The sequence below is a fragment of the Pseudophryne corroboree genome, chromosome 6, assembly GCF_028390025.1.
Source record: "Pseudophryne corroboree isolate aPseCor3 chromosome 6, aPseCor3.hap2, whole genome shotgun sequence".
In the NCBI taxonomy this organism is placed as follows: domain Eukaryota; kingdom Metazoa; phylum Chordata; class Amphibia; order Anura; family Myobatrachidae; genus Pseudophryne; species Pseudophryne corroboree.
Window position 1 is genome coordinate 321,999,941 of NC_086449.1, and position 25,497 is coordinate 322,025,437.

General features: G+C 45.2%; 2 pseudogenes; both read left to right on the forward strand.

The window, feature by feature from the left end:
- Positions 1-1,303: 1,303 nt before the first annotated feature.
- On the forward strand, positions 1,304-1,421 carry LOC134937057 (5S ribosomal RNA; annotated as a pseudogene).
- Positions 1,422-3,355: 1,934 nt separating this feature from the next.
- On the forward strand, positions 3,356-3,473 carry LOC134937803 (5S ribosomal RNA; annotated as a pseudogene).
- The last annotated feature ends 22,024 nt before the right edge of the window (positions 3,474-25,497 follow it).

The following is a 25,497-nucleotide window of genomic DNA, read 5'->3' on the forward strand; positions in this document are numbered from 1 at the left end:
TGGCCAGTGCATCTGTGTTCACTTAAAAGTTCCCGAAGCGGCAGCGTACACTAGTAGCGTCTGGATCCACTCAGTGTTCGCTAATGTATTGATCATTCTTGGAAGTGAGGAGTCTCCCTGTATCCCACTCTACCGAGTACGGGTTATACAGCACTAAATTTCTATCTACTTTTGTTAGTATGAATAGTTAAGTTTAAATGCCTTTTGCATATGAGTCTGTGTACATTACTGTGGTTTTCTTTGCAATGCGTCTAAATACATTAAGATCTGTATAAAACAGAATTCAGTAATATGTACTCCTACATACTTTAAAATGTGTTTGTAGTTAATTATGTGCTCATATGACTAATATATAACATGTGACTGACTGCTAGTGTGATTGGTGACTTTAATATATGTTTGTCAGTTGGTCTTCTGGTCCTCAATGCTGGTGCATGGGTAGGGGTCAGATTGATATCACTTTAGAGTCACAAATTGTGTAGTACACTGTGAAAGTGCTGATTATTTATCATGTCTAAGAGCGGCAAAGGTGATGAGAGTACACTTAAAGTAACATCAACACTCATGTTGTCTTGCATTAACTGTATTATTCTCTCTGATCTGGTACAGGATGGTTCATGTGTAAAATGGTTTGCTTGTCAGCATCATAGATAAATCCCCTTTGGGCGATGTTTGCACAGACCTTGTCCAGTATAGCTGAAAGGTTAATTCCTACAGCTTTGATACCAGGAATAGGGTTCATTATTAACCCATACAGGCAGCTCTCTACCTACGGTATCCCCAACAGCTTCTCTAATAAAACAAGCTGAGAAACCGAGTGTAAATAAATCATCAACTGCACAGGCTACACAGGATAATTCATCAGACGATGAAACCTCTGTATACTCTTCTTCGGAACACAAAGTACAGGTAAATATAGCTGAGTTAATGAGAGCAGTAAAGGCTTTTCTGTCCTTAGAGGATTCAGCAGAGCCTGTGTTAAAAATAAGGTACCTATGTTTAAACGTCCCAAAAAAATAGGGCCTTCTCATGGGGGACCCCAGCAGCTGATGAAAATCAGGGAAAAGGTTTGGGCTATACCCAATAAAGATTATAGTTTCCAGTAAATGGGATTCCAAATATCCTTTTCCAGCAGAGGACTGTTTAAAAATAGGAATTGGCGCTTATAGAGATACGCATATCATTTGATAGTGCGAAAATATATATGGCCTTTGCCGTCGATGTCAAAAAAGGGATGGTTTTCTGAAAACCATATTGTCTCTGTCTGGGGCGGTCATAAGGCCAGCCATGACTTCACCTTGCAATCTACAGCACACCACACTGGATGGGACCAATCTCACTAGATCTTGGAAGCTAAGCAGTGTTGGGCCTGGTTAGTTCTTGGATGGGAGACCACCTTGGAATACCAGGTGCTGTAGGTACACTGGGCTGAGGTACTGGAAGACAGGTTTTTCAGCGCCTGCAAGGGAGCAAGAATCCCATATATATCTCATATGGACACTTACTATGTTTTTGAGTGATCTTTCTTAACAGCGTATTATACGCATATTGGAAAGAGTCACTCCAACAACTCTCCGCCGGGTCGCAACAACACTTAACCATGTGTACAGTGCTGTCTCGGCAGGCGTCTGTGTCGGATATACTAGCAGGTCCAGCAGACGTGACCAGGCTGTGGCCGGAGCACGGGAGAAGGTACGGCATCGGTTCCCCGTAGTCGGGGAATGTGAACACAGCTGCACTGTATTGGAAGGAGACTACCAAACAGTAGCTGATGCGCCGCAACCACTGGTGCTCCAGTGCTAGGCCTTAGGGATCATAAGGCACCAGGAATAGTATGAGGCTGCGATCCCTAGGGTTGATGTCAGTGGTGAGGAGTTAGACGCTCTCCTGGTCACCCCTCCCCCCAGTTCATGACCAGTTTCCGCGAGTCTCCCGCCATGAACTGTTGCCTCACTTCCGTCTCAGATGCTACCACGTAGGGTCTCGGTTGCAGCATAGGCCACTGCGTCTGTGTTCACTAAGCGCTACTGCGAGGAGACCCGGTAGCAATACAGGCATCTGTATGGCCAGTGCATCTGTATGCACTTAAAAGTTCCCGAAGCGGCGGCGTACACTAGTAGTGTCTGGATCCACTCAGCGTTCGCTAATGTATTGATCATTCTTGGAAGTGAGGTGAGTCTCCCTGTATCCCACTCTACCGAGTACGGGTTGTACAGCACTAAATTTCTATCTACTTTTGTTAGTATGAATAGTTAAGTTTAAGTGCCTATTGCATATGAGTCTGTGTGCATTACTGTGGTTTTCTTCGCAATGCGTCTGAATACATTAAGATCTGTATAAAACAGAATTCAGTAATATGTACTCCTACATACTTTAAAATGTGTTTGTAGTTAATTATGTGCTCATATGACTAATATATAACATGTGACTGCTAGTGTGATTGCTGACTTTAATATATGTTTGTCAGTTGGTCTTCTGATCCTCAATGCTGGTGCATGGGTAGGGGTCAGATTGATATCCCTTTAGAGTCACAAATTGTGTAGTACACTGTGAAAGTGCTGATTATTTATCATGTCTAAGAGCGGCAAAGGTGATGAGAGTACACTTAAAGTAACATCAACATTCATGTTGTCTTGCATTAACTGTATTATCCTCTCTGATCTGGTACAGGATGGTTCATGTGTAAAATGGTTTGCTTGTCAGCATCATAGATAAATCCCCTTTGGGCGATGTTTGCACAGACCTTGTCCAGTATAGCTGAAAGGTTAATTCCTACAGCTTTGATACCAGGAATAGGGTTCATTATTAACCCATACAGGCAGCTCTCTACCTACGGTATCCCCAACAGCTTCTCTAATAAAACAAGCTGAGAAACCGAGTGTAAATAAATCATCAACTGCACAGGCTACACAGGATCATTCATCAGACGATGAAACCTCTATATACTCTTCTTCGGAACACAAAGAACAGGTAAATATAGCTGAGTTAATGAGAGCAGTAAAGGCTTTTCTGTCCTTAGAAGATTCAGCAGAGCCTGTGTTAAAAATAAGGTACCTATGTTTAAACGTCCCAAAAAAATAGGGCCTCCTCATGGGTGACCCCAGCAGCTGATGAAAATCAGGGAAAAGGTTTGGGCTATACCCAATAAAGATTATAGTTTCCAGTAAATGGGATTCCAAATATCCTTTTCCAGCAGAGGACTGTTTAAAAATAGGAATTTGCTCTTATAGAGATATTTGATAGTGCGAAAATATATATGGCCTTTGCCGTCAACGTCAAAAAAGGGATGGTTTTCTGAAAACCATATTGTCTCTGTCTGGGGCAGTCATAAGGCCAGCCATGACTTCACCTTGCAATCTACAGCACACCACACTGGATGGGACCAATCTCACTAGATCTTGGAAGCTAAGCAGTGTTGGGCCTAATTAGTTCTTGGATGGGAGACCGCCTTGGAATACCAGGTGCTGTTGGTACACTGGGCTGAGGTACTGGAAGACAGGTTTTTCAGCGCCTGCAAGGGAGCAAGAATCCCATATATATCTCATATGGACACTAATGTTTTAGGGCATCAGCATTAACAATAGTTGCTCGCAGAGCAGTGTTGCTTACATACATGAAAAGCTGATTCAGAATCAAAGAAGGTTCTGGAAAATTTGCCTTTGGCTGGAAGTTTCTGTTTGGTAAGGAGTTAACAGATATTCTGGAGTCAAAATCAGACTTCAAGAAGGTCACCTTTCCTTCCACATATAACCCCAAACATAGAGGTCTGGTTTTCGGCCTTGTCGGTCATAGAGGAACATAACTGCCCCAATACAATAAGTTTGGTAAGGCAAAGAAGCAAAGGCAACCAGAGGGCCAGCTTCCAAACCAGAAGATAAGCCATCAGCATGATGGTGTGGGCCTCCTTCTGGGGGACCCCAGGATAGGGGGTCAACTTCTTCAGTTTGCACAGATCTGGTAACAGTTTACAAACAGATGCCTGGGAGCAAGAAGCGGTATCTCTAGGTAATGTTACTCTTGAAGAAGTATCCCCCTCGAAGTTTTCTGTTCCAGTCCGTCTTGGGTAGAGGCAAAGGACAGAGGTTTGCAAGAAGCAGTTCAGAAATTGCTGTGGTCAGGAATAGGCATCCAGTAACCCCTGCACAATAGGGAAAGGGGTTTTTACTCCAACCGGGTTTGGGTTCAGAAGGATCCTTTCACCCCAACCTCAAAATCCTAAACAAATAAATTTTAGTACCATGGTTCACAGGGAGACGTTGCGCTCCATATTTTTGACATGGAGCCAGGGAATCACAGGATATCCCTGGATAGTCAGGATGTTTACCTACAGGTTCCTATAGCACTGTTCCATCAGTGTTATCTCAAGGTTCACCATCCTCCAGCAACATTTTCATTTCCAGACCTTACCTTTGGGGTTAGCCACAGCCTCCAGAGTATTTACCAAAATTATGATGATTATGGCAGCTTATCTTCGCAAGAAGGGGATAAGAAAATTGTCATACTTCGACCACCTTTTTTTATCCTGGCACAGGAAAGGCTTCTGTGCCATCTCCAACAGACAATAACTTGTCTGCAAAGGCACTGGTGGTTCATAAATTGGGCAAAGTCATCTCGGGTTCCGTCACAACGGATGACTCACTGTGGGGCTGTACTGAATTCCAGTCTGCAGAAAATGGATTACCTCGGAACAAGATATCCAAGGTACAGTCAAGTACTCAGGAGTTGTTACACAGTCAAACGATATCAATCCACGCAGCTATACGACTGATGGGTTTGATGTTGTCAACATTCGACATGGTGGAGTATGCACAATTCCACTCAAGACCTCGGCAGCGTCTGATTCTAGCATCAGACAATAAAGAAACAGACTATGGTACTTTCACACAAGGTAAGAAAGTCATCAGCCTTGTGGCTATAGACATCCCATCTAGACAAAGGGAGAATCTTTTGGATATCAGATGGGAGATCCTGACAACAGATGCCAGTCTCCAGGGCTGGGGAGCAGTGTCCGGAAGATTATGGTTCCAGGGACAATGGACCATAGAAGAAAGTTGCCTGCCAATAAATCTGATAGAACTTCGGGCCATATACATGGCACTGATTCAGGCAAAAGACACTCTTCAGGGAAGACTAGTCCAAATCAGCTCGGACAATTTAACGGCGGGGGCGTACCTCAACCATCAGGGAGGAATGCGCAGCCAAACAGCAATGAAGGAGGTAAGTCACATACAAAAGTGGGCAGAACTCCATCTTCCAGCATTGTCCGCAGTATTCGTTTCGGGAGTCCTAAACTGGGAAGCGGATTTTCTCAGTCGACACACCATTCAAGCAAGCGAATGGGCTCTACACCCGGAAGTCTTTCAGACTCTGGTAGACAAGTGGGGTTTGCCAGAGATAGATCTCATGGCGTCCCATCTGAACAACTAAGTGCCCGCATACGGGGAAAGAACAAAGGATCCCATAGCGATCTTTGTGGATGCCTTGTCAGTGAAATGGGAGTTTCATCTAGCGTATCTATTTCCTCCGATCATCCTGCTACCAGGGTGGTGAGGAAGATAAAAGAAGTAAAGGGTGCCGTGATTCTAATAGCTCCGGCTTAGCCCAGAAGGCAATGGTACACAGATCTACAGAGAATGTCGATGGATGCTCCACGTCTGCTCCCTCAACATCCAGGCACCTGGATCGACTATCGTTGACGGCGTGGCTCTTGAAACCTCTATCCTGAAGTCAAGATGATTCTCGCTACAGGTAAATTCAAACATTGCACATAGCACGGAAACCCTCCTCAGCTCGCATTTATCACGAATATGGCAGGCCTATATTCATGGTGCAGTGAAAGTAATATGGACCCAAAATCTTTCCAAGTTTCCTGGGTCTTAGATTTCCTTCATGCAGGAATGGATAAGGGTTTGAAGGTGGCTTCCTGAGAGTACAAGTATAAGCATTGACTGTAGGGTTCCAAAAGAAAAATTGCCAATTTACAGGATGTGCGTACTTTTTCCAGGGAATGCTGTGCATTCAGCCTCCTTTTGTACCTCCTACAGTGCCTTGGGACTTAGGTCTAGTCCTCAAAGCCCTTCAAGTTGCTCCATTTGAACCATTTAATAAAGTGGATCTTAAATGGTTGACAGCTAAAGTTCTCTTTCTACTGGCTATGGCGTCAGCTAGAAGAGTATCAGATTTAGGAGCGCTGTAATATTGTTCTCCTTTTCGTTTTTTTTTTTAAATCCAGATAATGCAGTTCTCAGAACTAGGTCTGGGTATCTTTCTAAGGTGGTGTCTAAATTCCACCTTAATGAAGAAAATGTAGTCCCGGTTTTTCAGGTATCGGGATTTTCTGCGGGAGATGCATCGTGGGACGTAGTCCGAGCATTAAGGATCTACGTGGATCGCACAAGTGCCATCAGAAAGACAGATTCTCTCTTCATTTTCTACGGAATTCACAAGAGAGGATGGCCTGCTACTAAATAGGCGCTGGCTAGAGGGCTTCGAATGACTATTTCGGAAGCATACTCTCAAGCTGATCTCCCTGTTCCGGCTAATGTCTCTGTTCACTCTACTCGTAAGGTAGGTCCTTCATAGGCAGCACAACATGGTGCTTCAGTAAAGCAGCCACATAGTCTTCCATTAACACATTCATTAGACATTATGCTTGGATACTTTTGCCTCTCATGACGCTGAATTCGGGCGAAAGGTTCTGTCCAATCAGGCGCGTCCCCACCACTAAAATTGCTTTGGGAAATCCCATTGTTATCCTGTGAACCCTGCCAGAGAAATATACGTTATGGTAAGAACTTACCGTTGATAACGGTATTTTTCCTAAGTCCACAGGGATCCCACCCTGACGCATCTGATTTGAGGATCTTGCTACTCACTAACCTCTTCCTTCTTGTACGGAAGGGTGTGCATGTGTGTTCTTCTTGCCTGATTAGGGCTCTACATGATGCTCCTGCCTAGATGTTTGGAATCCAACTGATTTGCCTGAGCCAGTGGGCGGGGATATATGGATGGGCCCGTTGCATCCTGGGTTGCCTGAATGCTTGTGATCGTTTGGTGCCAATCCACTGCCGCTCCATCATATCCCACTGTTATCCTGTGGAACCTGTGGACTTAGGAGAAACACCGTTATCAACAGTAAGTTCTTACCATAACGTATATTTGTCAAGGTGTCTGAGGTATGTATACTGAGTGCCGCAGTCTCTTGTTCATCATCATCAACATCATCTCTCTCTCTATATATATATATATATATATATATAGTAATTTTTCTTCTCTGTTGCTGTTTTCTCTTGTATGTTGGTGAATGCTGGGGGTGGACGGTGACATCACAGTTGTTGGATCCCGTATCCCTGTGGTGCGCTTTTTACCGACCCTCTCCAGTATCATCATTTTATGAAAGTTCTTGTGTATTGGTGAATGCTGGGGATGGGAGGTGGCATCATAGTAGTTGGATCATGTATCCTTATGATGCGTATTATACCGTACCTCTCCGAAATCATCATTGTATATAATTATTCCCAAAAAAATTGGTTATGCCACAGAAAGTTTTGCATACTAATAAGGTGTTTTTAATAAACGAAAGCGTTTTTAGCTTAAGCAATTTAAATAAAGGTTATGCGATGTACTGCAGGTGGTCTTCCATAAATATGGTGACAGTAACTGGACAGTTTGTTTTAGATTTTCTGGTTTATGTTTTATGAATTTGTATGTGTATAATATATGTAATGATGCATGGTTGTGATAGTACTGTTCACATTTGTGATTTGCTTATGAGTAAGTATGGGGTTAACATAGTAAAGTACACCAGTGGTGAGGTAATTGATTAATGGCTCAAAGCACAGCTCTATTTAAACACCACCATGGACACTGCATGGATATGCTCACTGAGGAAGTCGGAAGACGAAACCGGTCTGGGAACTTGATGAGTGACGCCTGCATATCGCCGAGATCGAGGCTTGGTTTGTGACTCACTTTTGGGACGGCGCCGGGGATCTCCGGGACGCCGAATGGAATAGAGCCTCCACATGGAGCTGAGAGTCCCACTGTTGCCGCTATTGTGAGATGCTTGTTTTATGTGATATATTGTGAGTGTATATTTTACCTAATACACTATAAACATTTTTAGAAGACTTACTTCACTATTGTGCGCCTTATTCCTTCTTGCTTTGTAGACACAGCCCAGTGGATAGGGCATACAAGGGGTGCAGCACTTTACTGGAGCACCATGGAGTGCAGGACGTTTTTATATATAAAGACTTGAGATATTGGACATTGCGCAGACGGAATCGCTTTGCTTGAGATATATATATATATATATATATATACTGCTCAAAAAAAATAAAGGGAACACTTAAACAACACAATGTAACTCCAAGTCAATCACACTTCAGTGAAATCAAACTGTCCACTTAGGAAGCAACACTGATTGACAATCAATTTCACATGCTGTTGTGCAAATGGAATAGACAACAGGTGGAAATTATAGGTAATTAGCAAGACACCCCCAATAAAGGAGTTGTTCTGCAGTTGGTGACCACAGACCACTTCTCAGCTCCTATGCTTTCTGGCTGATGTTTTGGTCACTTTTGAAAGCTGGCGGTGCTTTCACTCTAGTGGTAGCATGAGACGGAGTCTACAACCCACACAAGTGGCTCAGGCAGAGCTCATCCAGGATGGCACATCAATGCGAGCTGTGGCAAGGTTTGCTGTGTCTGTTAGCGTAGTGTCCAGAGCATGGAGGCGCTACCAGGAGACAGGCCAGTACATCAGGAGACGTGGAGGAGGCCGTAGGAGGGCAACAACCCAGCAGCAGGACCGCTACCTCCGCCTTTGTGCAAGGTGGAACAGAAAGAGCACTGCCAGAGCCCTGCAAAATGACCTCCAGCAAGCCACAAATGTGCATGTGTCTACTAGAGATGAGCGGGTTCGGTTTCTCTGAATCCGAACCCGCCCGAACTTCATGTTTTTTTACACGGGTCCGAGCGACTCGGATCTTCCCGCCTTGCTCGGTTAACCCGAGCGCGCCCGAACGTCATCATCACGCTGTCGGATTCTCGCGAGGCTCGGATTCTATCGCGAGACTCGGATTCTATATAAGGAGCCGCGCGTCGCGGCCATTTTCACACGTGCATTGAGATTGATAGGGAGAGGACGTGGCTGGCGTCCTCTCCGTTTAGAAATTAAAATAGATAGGAGAGTGAGAGTGAGACACTTAATTTACTTACTGGAGCTTAGGAGGAGTTATACTAGTGACTGATGACCAGTGACCTGACCACCAGTGCAGTTTTATAATTTATTATTATTTAATAATCCGTTCTGTTCTTGTTCTCTGCCTGAAAAAAACGATACACAGTGACTCAGTCACACTCACATACCATATCTGTGCTCAGCCCAGTGTGCTGCATCATCTATGTATAATATCTGACTGTGCTCACACAGCTTAATTGTGGGGGAGACTGGGGAGCAGTTATAGGTTATAGCAGGAGCCAGGAGTACATATTAAACAGTGCACACTTTTGCTGCCAGAGTGCCACTGCCAGTGTGACTGACCACTGACCACTGTGACCAGTGACCTGACCACACTGACCACCAGTATAGTATATTGTGATTGAATGTCTGCCTGAAAAAGTACACTCGTCGTGTGACTTGTGTGGTGTTTTTTTATTCTATAAAAATTAAAAAACTCATTCTGCTGACAGACAGTGTCCAGCAGGTCCGTCATTATATAATATATACCTGTCCGGCTGCAGTAGTGATATATATATATTTTTTATATCATTATTTATCATCCAGTCTATACTAGCAGCAGACACAGTACGGTAGTTCACGGCTGTAGCTACCTCTGTGTCGGCACTCGGCAGTCCATCCATAATTGTATACCACCTACCCGTGGTTTTTTTTTTCTTTCTTCTTTATACATACTACATCTCATTATCATCCAGTCTATATTAGCAGCAGACACAGTACAGTACGGTAGTCCACGGCTGTAGCTACCTCTGTGTCGGCACTCGGCAGTCCATCCATAATTGTATACCACCTACCCGTGGTTTTTTTTTTCTTTCTTCTTTATACATACTACATCTCATTATCATCCAGTCTATATTAGCAGCAGACACAGTACAGTACGGTAGTCCACGGCTGTAGCTATCTCTGTGTCAGCACTCGGCAGTCCATCCATAATTGTATACCACCTACCCGTGGTTTTTTTTTTCTTTCTTCTTTATACATACTACATCTCATTATCAACCAGTCTATATTAGCAGCAGACACAGTACAGTACGGTAGTCCACGGCTGTAGCTACCTCTGTGTCGGCACTCGGCAGTCCATCCATAATTGTATACCACCTACCCGTGGTTTTTTCTTTCTTTCTTCTTTATACATACTACATCTCATTATCAACCAGTCTATATTTGCAGCAGACACAGTACGGTAGTTCACGGCTGTAGCTACCTCTGTGTCGGCACTCGGCAGTCCATCCATAATTGTATACCACCTACCCGTGGTTTTTTTTTTCTTTCTTCTTTATACATACTACATCTCATTATCATCCAGTCTATATTAGCAGCAGACACAGTACAGTACGGTAGTCCACGGCTGTAGCTACCTCTGTGTCGGCACTCGGCAGTCCATCCATAATTGTATACCACCTACCCGTGGTTTTTTTTTTCTTTCTTCTTTATACATACTACATCTCATTATCAACCAGTCTATATTAGCAGCAGACACAGTACAGTACGGTAGTCCATGGCTGTAGCTACCTCTGTGTCGGCACTCGGCAGTCCATCCATAATTGTATACCACCTAGTCCTACCCGTGGTTTTTTTTTTTTCTTCTTTATACATACTACATCTCATTATCATCCAGTCTATATTAGCAGCAGACACAGTACAGTACGGTAGTCCACGGCTGTAGCTACCTCTGTGTCGGCACTCGGCAGTCCATCCATAATTGTATACCACCTACCCGTGGTTTTTTTTTTCTTTCTTCTTTATACATACTGCATCTCATTATCAACCAGTCTATATTAGCAGCAGACACAGTACAGTACGGTAGTCCACGGCTGTAGCTACCTCTGTGTCGGCACTCGGCAGTCCATCCATAATTGTATACCACCTACCCGTGGTTTTTTTTTTTTCTTCTTTATACATACTACATCTCATTATCATCCAGTCTATATTAGCAGCAGACACAGTACAGTACGGTAGTCCACGGCTGTAGCTACCTCTGTGTCGGCACTCGGCAGTCCATCCATAATTGTATACCACCTACCCGTGGTTTTTTTTCTTTCTTCTTTATACATACTACATCTCATTATCATCCAGTCTATATTAGCAGCAGACACAGTACAGTACGGTAGTCCACGGCTGTAGCTACCTCTGTGTCGGCACTCGGCAGTCCATCCATAATTGTATACCACCTACCCGTGGTTTTTTCTTTTCTTTCTTCTTTATACATACTACATCTCATTATCAACCAGTGTATATTAGCAGCAGACACAGTACAGTACGGTAGTCCACGGCTGTAGCTACCTCTGTGTCGGCACTCGGCAGTCCATCCATAATTGTATACCACCTAGTCCTACCCGTGTTTTTTTTTTTCTTTCTTCTTTATACATACTACATCTCATTATCAACCAGTCTATATTAGCAGCAGACACAGTACAGTACGGTAGTCCACGGCTGTAGCTACCTCTGTGTCGGCACTCGGCAGTCCATCCATAATTGTATACTAGTATCCATCCATCTCCATTGTTTACCTGAGGTGCCTTTTAGTTGTGCCTATTAAAATATGGAGAACAAAAATGTTGAGGTTCCAAAATTAGGGAAAGATCAAGATCCACTTCCACCTCGTGCTGAAGCTGCTGCCACTAGTCATGGCCGAGACGATGAAATGCCAGCAACGTCGTCTGCCAAGGCCGATGCCCAATGTCATAGTACAGAGCATGTCAAATCCAAAACACCAAATATCAGTAAAAAAAAAAGGACTCCAAAACCTAAAATAAAATTGTCGGAGGAGAAGCGTAAACTTGCCAATATGCCATTTACCACACGGAGTGGCAAGGAACGGCTGAGGCCCTGGCCTATGTTCATGGCTAGTGGTTCAGCTTCACATGAGGATGGAAGCACTCAGCCTCTCGCTAGAAAAATGAAAAGACTCAAGCTGGCAAAAGCACCGCAAAGAACTGTGCGTTCTTCGAAATCCCAAATCCACAAGGAGAGTCCAATTGTGTCGGTTGCGATGCCTGACCTTCCCAACACTGGACGTGAAGAGCATGCGCCTTCCACCATTTGCACGCCCCCTGCAAGTGCTGGAAGGAGCACCCGCAGTCCAGTTCCTGATAGTCAGATTGAAGATGTCAGTGTTGAAGTACACCAGGATGAGGAGGATATGGGTGTTGCTGGCGCTGGGGAGGAAATTGACCAGGAGGATTCTGATGGTGAGGTGGTTTGTTTAAGTCAGGCACCCGGGGAGACACCTGTTGTCCGTGGGAGGAATATGGCCACTGACATGCCTGGTGAAAATACCAAAAAAATCAGCTCTTCGGTGTGGAAGTATTTCAACAGAAATGCGGACAACAGGTGTCAAGCCGTGTGTTGCCTTTGTCAAGCTGTAATAAGTAGGGGTAAGGACGTTAACCACCTCGGAACATCCTCCCTTATACGTCACCTGCAGCGCATTCATAATAAGTCAGTGACAAGTTCAAAAACTTTGGGCGACAGCGGAAGCAGTCCACTGACCAGTAAATCCCTTCCTCTTGTAACCAAGCTCACGCAAACCACCCCACCAACTCCCTCAGTGTCAATTTCCTCCTTCCCCAGGAATGCCAATAGTCCTGCAGGCCATGTCACTGGCAATTCTGACGAGTCCTCTCCTGCCTGGGATTCCTCCGATGCATCCTTGCGTGTAACGCCTACTGCTGCTGGCGCTGCTGTTGTTGCTGCTGGGAGTCGATGGTCATCCCAGAGGGGAAGTCGTAAGCCCACTTGTACTACTTCCAGTAAGCAATTGACTGTTCAACAGTCCTTTGCGAGGAAGATGAAATATCACAGCAGTCATCCTGCTGCAAAGCGGATAACTGAGGCCTTGACAACTATGTTGGTGTTAGACGTGCGTCCGGTATCCGCCGTTAGTTCACAGGGAACTAGACAATTTATTGAGGCAGTGTGCCCCCGTTACCAAATACCATCTAGGTTCCACTTCTCTAGGCAGGCGATACCGAGAATGTACACGGACGTCAGAAAAAGACTCACCAGTGTCCTAAAAAATGCAGTTGTACCCAATGTCCACTTAACCACGGACATGTGGACAAGTGGAGCAGGGCAGGGTCAGGACTATATGACTGTGACAGCCCACTGGGTAGATGTATGGACTCCCGCCGCAAGAACAGCAGCGGCGGCACCAGTAGCAGCATCTCGCAAACGCCAACTCTTTCCTAGGCAGGCTACGCTTTGTATCACCGGTTTCCAGAATACGCACACAGCTGAAAACCTCTTACGGCAACTGAGGAAGATCATCGCGGAATGGCTTACCCCAATTGGACTCTCCTGTGGATTTGTGGCATCGGACAACGCCAGCAATATTGTGTGTGCATTAAATATGGGCAAATTCCAGCACGTCCCATGTTTTGCACATACCTTGAATTTGGTGGTGCAGAATTTTTTAAAAAACGACAAGGGCGTGCAAGAGATGCTGTCGGTGGCCAGAAGAATTGCGGGACACTTTCGGCGTACAGGCACCACGTACAGAAGACTGGAGCACCACCAAAAACTACTGAACCTGCCCTGCCATCATCTGAAGCAAGAAGTGGTAACGAGGTGGAATTCAACCCTCTATATGCTTCAGAGGTTGGAGGAGCAGCAAAAGGCCATTCAAGCCTATACAATTGAGCACGATATAGGAGGTGGAATGCACCTGTCTCAAGCGCAGTGGAGAATGATTTCAACGTTGTGCAAGGTTCTGATGCCCTTTGAACTTGCCACACGTGAAGTCAGTTCAGACACTGCCAGCCTGAGTCAGGTCATTCCCCTCATCAGGCTTTTGCAGAAGAAGCTGGAGACATTGAAGGAGGAGCTAACACGGAGCGATTCCGCTAGGCATGTGGGACTTGTGGATGGAGCCCTTAATTCGCTTAACAAGGATTCACGGGTGGTCAATCTGTTGAAATCAGAGCACTACATTTTGGCCACCGTGCTCGATCCTAGATTTAAAGCCTACCTTGGATCTCTCTTTCCGGCAGACACAAGTCTGCTGGGGTTGAAAGACCTGCTGGTGAGAAAATTGTCAAGTCAAGCGGAACGCGACCTGTCAACATCTCCTCCTTCACATTCTCCCGCAACTGGGGGTGCGAGGAAAAGGCTCAGAATTCCGAGCCCACCCGCTGGCGGTGATGCAGGGCAGTCTGGAGCGACTGCTGATGCTGACATCTGGTCCGGACTGAAGGACCTGACAACGATTACGGACATGTCGTCTACTGTCACTGCATATGATTCTCTCAACATTGAAAGAATGGTGGAGGATTATATGAGTGACCGCATCCAAGTAGGCACGTCACACAGTCCGTACTTATACTGGCAGGAAAAAGAGGCAATTTGGAGGCCCTTGCACAAACTGGCTTTATTCTACCTAAGTTGCCCTCCCACAAGTGTGTACTCCGAAAGAGTGTTTAGTGCCGCCGCTCACCTTGTCAGCAATCGGCGTACGAGGTTACATCCAGAAAATGTGGAGAAGATGATGTTCATTAAAATGAATTATAATCAATTCCTCCGCGGAGACATTGACCAGCAGCAATTGCCTCCACAAAGTACACAGGGAGCTGAGATGGTGGATTCCAGTGGGGACGAATTGATAATCTGTGAGGAGGGGGATGTACACGGTGATATATCGGAGGATGATGATGAGGTGGACATCTTGCCTCTGTAGAGCCAGTTTGTGCAAGGAGAGATTAATTGCTTCTTTTTTGGTGGGGGTCCAAACCAACCCGTCATATCAGTCACAGTCGTGTGGCAGACCCTGTCACTGAAATGATGGGTTGGTTAAAGTGTGCATGTCCTGTTTATACAACATAAGGGTGGGTGGGAGGGCCCAAGGACAATTCCATCTTGCACCTCTTTTTTCTTTAATTTTTCTTTGCGTCATGTGCTGTTTGGGGAGGGTTTTTTGGAAGGGACATCCTGCGTGACACTGCAGTGACACTCCTAGATGGGCCCGGTGTTTGTGTCGGCCACTAGGGTCGCTTATCTTACTCACACAGCTACCTCATTGCGCCTCTTTTTTTCTTTGCGTCATGTGCTGTTTGGGGAGGGTTTTTTGGAAGGGACATCCTGCGTGACACTGCAGTGACACTCCTAGATGGGCCCGGTGTTTGTGTCGGCCACTAGGGTCGCTTATCTTACTCACACAGCTACCTCATTGCGCCTCTTTTTTTCTTTGCGTCATGTGCTGTTTGGGGAGGGTTTTTTGGAAGGGACATCCTGCGTGACACTGCAGTGCCACTCCTAGATGGGCCCGGTGTTTGTGTCGGCCACTAGGGTCGCTTATCTTACTCACACAGCTACCTCATTGCGCCTCTTTTTTTCTTTGCGTCATGTGCTGTTTGGGGAGGGTTTTTTGGAAGGGACATCCTGCGTGACACTGCAGTGCCACTCCTAGATGGGCCCGGTGTTTGTGTCGGCCACTAGGGTCGCTTATCTTACTCACACAGCTACCTCATTGCGCCTCTTTTTTTCTTTGCGTCATGTGCTGTTTGGGGAGGGTTTTTTGGAAGGGACATCCTGCGTGACACTGCAGTGACACTCCTAGATGGGCCCGGTGTTTGTGTCGGCCACTAGGGTCGCTTATCTTACTCACACAGCTACCTCATTGCGCCTCTTTTTTTCTTTGCGTCATGTGCTGTTTGGGGAGGGTTTTTTGGAAGGGACATCCTGCGTGACACTGCAGTGCCACTCCTAGATGGGCCAGGTGTTTGTGTCGGCCACTAGGGTCGCTTAGCTTAGTCATCCAGCGACCTCGGTGCAAATTTTAGGACTAAAAATAATATTGTGAGGTGTGAGGTATTCAGAATAGACTGAAAATGAGTGGAAATGATGGTTTTTGAGGTTAATAATACTTTGGGATCAAAATGACCCCCAAATTCTATGATTTAAGCTGTTTTTTAGGTTTTTTGGAAAAAAACACCCGAATCCAAAACACACCCGAATCCGACAAAAAAAATTCGGTTAGGTTTTGCCAAAACGCGGTCGAACCCAAAACACGGCCGCGGAACCGAACCCAAAACCAAAACACAAAACCCGAAAAATTTCCGGCGCTCATCTCTAGTGTCTACTCAAACAATCAGAAACAGATTCCATGAGGGTGGTATGAGGGCCCGACGTCCACAGGTTGGGGTTGTGCTTACAGCCCAACACCGTGCAGGACGTTTGGCATTTGCCAGAGAACACCAAGATTGGCAAATTCGCCACTGGCGCCCTGTGCTCTTCACAGATGAAAGCAGGTTCTCACTGAGCACATGTGACAGACGTGACAGAGTCTGGAGACACCAAGGAGAACGTTCTGCTGCCTGCAACATCCTCCAGCATGACCGGTTTGGCAGTGGGTCAGTAATGGTGTGGGGTGGCATTTCTTGGGGGGCCGCACAGCCCACCATGTGCTCGCCAGAGGTAGCCTGACTACCATTAGGTACCGAGATGAGATCCTCAGACCCCTTGTGAGACCATATGCTGGTGCGGTTGGCCCTGGGTTCCTCCTAATGCTAGACCTCATGTGGCTGGAGTGTGTCAGCAGTTCCTGCAAGACGAAGGCATTGATGCTATGGACTGGCCCGCCCGTTCCCCAGACCTGAATCCAATTGAGCACATCTGGGACACCATGTCTCGCTCCATCCACCAATGCCACGTTGCACCACAGACTGTCCAGGAGTTGGCGGATGCTTTAGTCCAGGTCTCGGAGGAGATCCCTCAGGAGACCATCCGCCACCTCATCAGGAGCATGCCCAGGCATTGTAGGGAGGTCATACAGGCACGTGGAGGCCACACACACTACTGAGCCTCATTTTAACTTGTTTTAAGGACATTACATCAAAGTTGGATCAGCCTGTAGTGTGTTTTTCCACTTTAATTTTGACTGTGACTCCAAATCCAGACCTCCATGGGTTAATAAATTTGATTTCCATTGATAATTTTTGTGTGATTTTGTTGTCAGCACATTCAACTATGTAAAGAACAAAGTATTTAATAAGAACATTTCATTTATTCAGATCTAGGATGTGTTATTTTAGTGTTCCTCTTATTTTTTTGAGCTGTGTGTGTGTGTGTGTGTGTGTGTGTGTGTGTGTGTGTGTGTGTGTGTGTGTGTGTATATATATATATATATATAATTGGGGCAAAAAAGTATTTGGACAGCCACCAAATGTGCAAGTTGACCCACTTAAAAAGATGAGAGAGGTCTGTAATTTCCATCATAGTACACTTCAACTGTGATAGGCCCTACACACTGGCCGATCTGTTTGAAAGATATGAACGATCTCGTTCATAAATGAATGAGAACTCATTCATATCTTTCAGTGTGGAGGCTCCAGCGATGAACGATGCGCGGCCCCGCGCTCGTTCGTCGCTGGTCCCCCGTCGGCTGTGCATGCAGGCCAATATGGACGATCTCGTCCATATTTGCCTGCACTTCAATGGAGCCGCGTGACGGGGGGAGTGAAGAAACTTCACTCCCCCCGTCACTGCCCCCCCGCTGCCGGGTCGCTCGTTGGCCGTATCTGCCGTCGGGCAGCTCGGCGGCGGATCGGACAGTGTGTAGGGCCCCTGAGAGACAGATTCTGAAAAAAGAAACTAGGAAATCACATTGTGTGATTTCTAAACAATTTATTTGTATATTCTTGCGGAAAATAAATATTTGGACAATCAAAAAGTTTAACTCAATACTTTGTAATATAACCTCGGTTGGCATTTACAGAGGTCAAACGTTTCCTGTAGTTCTTGATCAGGTTTGCACACACTGTAGCAGGTATTTTGGCCCACTCTTCCATGCAGATCTTCTCTAGCTCTGTCATGTTTTGGGGCTGTCGCCGGGCAATACAGACTTTCAACTCCCTCTACAGATTTTCTATTGGGTTGAGGTCTGGAGACTGGCTAGGCCGCTCCAGGACCTTGAAATGCTTCTTACGGAGCCACTCCTTAGTTGCCCGGGCGGTGTGTTTGGGGTCATTGTCAAGCTGGAAGACCCAGCCACATTCCATCTTCAATGCTCTTACTGAGGGAAGGAGGTTTTTGCCCAAAATCTCACTATACATGGCCCCATTCATCCTCTCCTTAAATACGGATTAGTCGTCCTGTCCCCTTTGCAGAAAAGCAGCCCCAAAGCATGATGTTTCCACCCCCATGCTTCACAGTGGGTATGGTGTTCTTGAGATGCCATTCATCAATCTTCTCCCTCCAAACACGGTGAGTGGAGTTTATACCAAAAAGTTCAATTTTGCTCTCATCTGACCACATTACATTCTCCCAATCCTCCTCTGGATCATCCAGATGGTCACTGGCAAACTTTAGACGGGCCTGGACATGTGAAGGCTTAAGCAGGGGGACCTTTCGGGTGCTGCAGGATTTCAATCCATGACGACGTAGTGTGTTACTAATGGTAACCTTTGTGACTGTGATCCCAGCTCTCTTGAGGTCATTGACCAGGTCCCCCCCCCCCCCATGTAGTATTGGGCTGATTCCTCATCGTTCTCAAGATCGTTGATACCCCACGAGGTGAGATCTTGCATGGAGCCCCAGGTCGAGGGAGATTGTCAGTGATCTTGTATTTCTTCCATTTTTTAATAATTGCGCCAACAGTTGATCTCTTCTCACCAAGCTGCTTGCCTATTATCGAGTAGCTCATCCCAGCCTTGTGCAGCTCTACAATTTTTTCCCTGGTGTCCTTAGACAGCTCCCTGGTCTTAGCCATGGTGGAGAGGTAACAGTCCTACTGTTTGAGGGTGTGGACAGGTGTCTTTTATACAGATAACCAGTTCAAACAGGTGTCATCAATACAGGTAACGAGTGGAGGATAGAAGAGCTTCTTAAAGAAGAAGTAACAGGTCTGTGAGAGCCAGAAATCTTGCTGCTTGGTAGGGGTCCAAATATTTATTTTCCACAAGAATAAACAAGTAAATTGTTTAAAAATCATACAATGTGATTTCCTGTTTTTTTTTCAGATTCTGTCTCTCACAGTTGAAGTGTACCTATGATGGAAATTACAGACCTCTCTCATCTTTTTTTTTTTTTTTTTTAATTCAACAATTATTATTAGATTTTTATAGAAATACAAGAACAGGGAAGACCTTCATGATACAGACATACCAAAAACCGGAGAGAAACCGGTATTGTTACAATAATCCATCGTAAGGTGCTTTTAAGCCACATCAGTGAAACCACAGATACATAGTCGGTAATTGTAGGCTTGAGTAAGAGGTAAAGGATAAACAATCTTAACCTACATGAGGTCTAGGAAATAATGAAGACATTACCGACGTGCGTCTCAGCATAAGAAATCACCATATACATAAGGCTAAGCATACAATTCTACCTGAGGATTCACAGGACATCAGTATACCCGAGAGGTCAGTAAAGAAGACAGACAGGAGGGGGGGAAGAAACTAATGGGGAAGACAATCCAAGTATAATCATATCATGAATGAGTAGCGGCCAAAGAAGTCCTAAGTAAAAATATTAAAGAAGTAATTCAGGCATAGTTAGCCATTCTAACCAAAGAGAAGGTTCAGTACCCATATGGCATCAGACTAAACATACAGCATGGGGTATTAAAATTAATATAATTGCATTTCCTAAGAAAACAGCAGGAGGTCCCAAAGGAACAGTACATGGGCCTAGGTTGTCAAGAGGCCCTATCGATTTGTCTATATAGATACCACGTTGTGGTCTCAAAAAGTTTATAGATGAACGACTGTACATCCGGGTCTAAAGAATCAATATACTTCTCCCACTTCTTGGCAAACCGCCTGACCCCCAATTCAATATCAGGAAGAGTAGCACGCCTCTCAAAATAAATAATCCGGAGGGTCATGTGTTTCACAGCCCTCAAAGAAGGGGCAGACGGTTTGATCCAATTATTAAGAATTTGTTTCTTGGCAATTGTCAGGATAACAGAGAGTACCAGAACAATATCTCTATCTTCAGGCCCTAGAGACCACTCCCTAAAATCAAGTAACAAACAAGCCTTCGGGCGTTTTATTAACCGTAAGTTAAATACTGTGTTGAGATAAGCGACCACCTTGTACCAAAACTTAAATATTTTCCGGCAAGACCACATATTGTGGTACAAGGTGGCACTCTGCGCAGTACATTTGATACAACAGCCAGTGTCGTCTGGGACCATGTGTGCCCTCTGATTAGGTGCAATATATGCCATTTGGAGCGTCTTCAAGTGAACCTCTTGCAAAGAGGCAGAGTATAAGAACCTAAAAGTGGGTAAAATGTTATCTAACAATTCAGCGCACGATCCCATATTGGGGATATCTCTGGACCATGAAGACAACGCGGAATCTCAGAGCCGGTCTCTTTACGAGACCCTAAAGGTATTTCTGAAGTAACTAAGATGGTAAGGACAATCTTTAGTAAGCACCATTAAGGTGCGCAGCGTGTCTGTGGTAGCCTCAGAAATCATTGGGTGAGACTGGGATTGAGCAAAGTGTCTAGCCTGCAAGTACATAAAAAATTCCCGGTGGGAAATACCAAATTTTATCTGGATATCAGAGAAAGAAAGCACTGCGTTGCCTCCTGGGTCGTATATGTCTCTAATAGCTGCGATCCCCTTTTCTCTCCAACTCAAAAAATGTGCGTTATCAAGGCCAGGAAGGAAACATGGGTTACCCCAAAACGTAGTGTGAAGAGAGGTGTCAGGTTTTCTCTGGGCTTTAGTGTGAGTGGCCTGCCATGCTCGATATGTATGCCAAAATAAAATATTATGTTTTATCTCAGATGGGAGACGGGAGTTTGGGGTGTGTAAGAGTGCAGCAGGGGAGAAAGGATGGAATACGGCCAGTTCAAGTGGCAAGTTCGTAAATACTGATCTGCCCCAAAGCCAGTCTGTGATATACCGGTACATCGCTGCTCTACTAAATAGAACAGGATCCGGGATTCCCATACCTCCCTCTTCACGTAATAGCTGCAACCTAGCGTAGGGGACTCTTGGTCGTTTACCTGCCCATAGAAATCTAGTGAAACACTGTTTAAGAAAAAGGACATCTTTCTCAACAAGGGCAATAGGGAGCATAAGAAGAAAATAAGCAATCTTGGGAAAAACAACAGATTTAATAACTTCTGCACGACCCATAAGAGACAAGGGCAGAGACGCCCAGTCTGTTAGGATTTTAGACACCTTGGACAAAATAGGACCAAAATTAACCGCATATAGATCCTGGAGGGAAGTAGGGATCTGAACCCCTAAATATCTAAGACTATCTCGAGCCACTGGAAATCGGGACAGGACCGGGTATAATGGAAAGAGGGAAGAGTCTCCTGAAAGGAGGAGAAGCTCGGATTTAGATATATTAATTTTGTATCCCGCAAAGGAACCAAATTGTTAAATCAGGGAGACAATCGCAGGGATGGACGTATCAGGATGAGAAATAAATAGAAGCATGTCGTCAGCATACAGTGATAATTTTACCATGGTGTCCATTATTTTTATGCCTGTAAATCTGGGAGAATTTCTCAGGGAAACAGCTAGGGGTTCTAAAGCTAAGGCAAATAATAAAGGTGACAAGGGGCAGCCCTGACGTGTGCCACTCTGGATAAGAAAAGGGGATGAGAGGATACCATTCCCCAAAACTTGAGTGGAGGGAGATTCATATAATCGGGAAATAAGAGAGACAAAGTCCTCAGGTGCACCAAAGCGGTGGAGCGTTTCATACAGATGGTCCCAGGTGACCAGGTCGAACGCCTTTTCGGCATCAAGTAACAGTAATACATTAGTGTCAGTGGGTTTGGAAAGCTGAAAGGCCTGCATAACAGTCAAGACCTTTCGGATGTTGCTCACTGATTGCCGACCCCAGACAAATCCAGTCTGGTCTGTATGAACTATATCAGGGACTATGAATTTGAGTCTATTCGAGAGGATTTTAGTGAACAATTTATAATCCGTGTTTAGAAGGGAGATCGGACGATAAGAACTGGGAGACTCAGGATCCCGGCCAGGCTTCGGGATAACTTTTATGACTGCGGAATTAAAATATTGGGGCAAGGAAGCACCCTGCATAAAAGAATTAAATAAGACAGAAAGAGGTTCGCACAGTCTAGTAGATAGAATTTTATAGTAGTCATTGGCAAAACCGTCAGGGCCCGGAGTCTTCCCAGTCTTCAGTCCAGCTATTGCTAAAGAAACTTCCTCAGTGGTGATAGGTGCAAGAAGAGAGGTACAGTGCGACTCTGACATTTGAGGCAGATCAGTAGAAGACCAAAAGCTAGACTTGTGGGTCTGGTTAATAACAGGACGTGCATAAAGAGTGGTATAAAAAGACTGTAGCACCTCAGCAATCTTGGCCGAGGTCCGTACTCTGTCCCCACCTAGGGTGAGCAGAGAGTGAATGACCACTTTAGGGTGTCTGCCTTTTAACAAACGGGATAACAGTTTGCCAGACTTATTGCCATATCTGTAAATGCCACAGTCTCTTGAAAATGAATATTTAGCTTCCATTTGAGAAAGGAGGGTATCAAAAAGTATTTTTTGTGTAAGGTACCGTTCCCTAGTAGAAGGGGAGGGGGAGGATTTAAATTCCTGAAAAGAGTGAGTAAGAGCCGCCTGGGCTTCCAAATATTGTGAGTTTAAATCTAAATCCCTCTTTTTACTATAGGACATAATGTGCCCCCGAATAACTGATTTTGACGCCTGCCAGAAAAGAGTAGGATCATCGCTCAGAGTTTCTCCATTATGCGTATGATAATCCAGCCACGCTGCATCTAATGAGGAGCGGAATTTCAGAGAGCCACTTAAATGAGAGGGAAAGTGCCAGGAGCGAAAAGGGGATTTTTCTGAGAGGAGCATCAATTTCATCCAGCATAAAGCATGGTCCGAAATACAGATATCCTCAATTTTAGAGTCAGCCACTTTTGAAAAAAAGGAGTCAGATAACAGCAGATAATCAATCCTCGAGAACGTGTGGTGCGCAGCTGAGAGGCATGTAAATTCCCTTTCTAATGGGTAGCATGTGCGCCACACATCCACTAAGGACAACTGCGAGCAAATATAGGGGATACCAATATGTGGTAACGAGGGGGGAGCGCGAGGGGGGGGGGATTTATCCAAGGTTGGAGAAGAATATAAATTAAAATCTCCCCCCAGGATTATAGGAATTTCAGAGTAGCTTAGTAGCTTAGTGACCATGTTCGTATAAAATTGCTTAGAGTACTGATTGGGAGCATAAATATTACAAAGTAGGAACCTGGATGCATACAATGTGACATCTGCCAGTACATACCGACCCTGAGTGTCATCTAAAATCGCATGGACAGAGATAGAGACCGTGTGCCGTGCTAAAATAATCACTCCCCTAGCCTTAGAAGAGAAGGAGGAAGAGGCTACCACAGACCAACCCATAGTGTTCAGTTTTACCACCTCATTTGGCATAAGGTGAGATTCCTGAATGAAAACAACATCCATCCCCACCTTCCGAAGATAGAGCAAAATCTTTCTGCGTTTAGCTGGGGGGTTGATCCCTCCCACATTCCACGTACCGACACTCAAACTAGCCATGCATCAAATGAACTGGGAAAACCTGAAAACCTGCACAGTAACCATAATATCTACAGCCGCCGAAAAACGGATACAAAACATACCGGGGTGGACACATAAGGAGAAGAAGGGGAGGGGGAGAAGAAAAAAGGGACAGAAACATAGAAAACACACAAAATATAACATTAACATTGTGAAAGAAAGTCCTGCTAAGGACAATCATAACTTCAGAAAACGAGGACAACCGGTTCAAGCAAGCACAGAGGCCGTCATAGACCGCCAATGAGCCAGCCAGAATTATGAAAACCTGAGGAAAAAATGAGGGAGGTGGCGCCCTTACCCACCCTCGGCAACATAATATATGAAAATATACATAGGAAAAATAACAAGAAAATATCAGAGCACACAGAGCATGTTACAGAAAAAGAAAAACGCAGCCTGTCACATAAGAAGAAGGGGGAGATATCTCCGCTAAGCATATATAAGCATTCTAGAAAGATTACATAGCCACAAAAAGACAACAGATGAATACGAAAAATCTAAAACATAAAACAAGGCAAAAAGGTTCAGCCCGCTGTATAAGACCAAAGTCTCTTTTGGGGGAAAAAACACCTGCAGCAGATTCTACAGCAATAGTTAAATTGGCAGACATAACCGGAAACAGAGAAGTCCAGGAGCAATACTCAGCCATCTCGATCCAGGGTGTCATCCGCCTGAGAGGGGTCGTCATCTGCCTTGGATGCCTCAGAAACATAAGCCTCTGCATCTGCAAGATTTGTAAAGTCCCGGAAAGAATTTCCATCAAACAGGCGTAGTCTTGCAGGGAAGAGCAGAGCAAATTTTTTATTCGCCTTCACCAAACGGGAGCAAAGAGGGGTAAATTCCCGACGTGCCAGGGAAACCTCCGCGGAGTAGTCCTGGAAAATTGCCAAACGAGCTCCCTCCCATTGTAAATTCCTATGCCTCCTGGATGCCGTCCATATTGCCTCCTTATGGAGAAAGTTCAGACATTTAAATATAACCACATGTGGTCTGCTATTAGGTGAAGAACGTGGGGGACCCAGTCTGTGGGCTCTCTCGATAACTAAGCCAGTGCATTCATCTTGGATATGCAACAAATCAAGGAGGGACGTTTGTAAAAAAAAAAAGAGAGTCAAATCAGGACCTTTCAGTGACTCAGGGAGCCCCAGCACCCGAAGATTCGATCTCCTCGATCTATTTTTAAGATCGTCAACCTTGTTCAGCAGCTGGAAGTGAGATTTCTGGAGCTCATCATATCTGTGCTTGAGATCCCCAACATCCTGAAAAGTCTCCCCCAGCCTTTGTTCATTTGTAAGAACAGTCTTAGATAGCTGCTTGATTTGGGATTTTAGATCTTTTACTGCCTGCTGCCAAGGCCAGCAACAGAAATTTTGGGGCCCGGTACACTGATATCTCTGCGGGCCCCCCCACCCCCCACCATCCCCACCCCCAGGAAACAGGACAGGGACCCATATTATCTACAGGACACAAGTATATTAAAAACAAAATTATAGACTCTCTAACGTCTAGAAAACAAAACTTTAATGGAACAATACAATACCGATATAGTGGGATCATCCCTTTCCAAAATTAAGATTCACAGACCCACAATGGTCAGGAATTTTGGAGTCTGTGCTGAGCAGCAACTGAGCCTGAATGACCAGTCACCACCACAGCACAGACATTCTGCTCTGATGAGTCTGATCTCATCTGACACGCACATGCATGCAGATGCATCCATG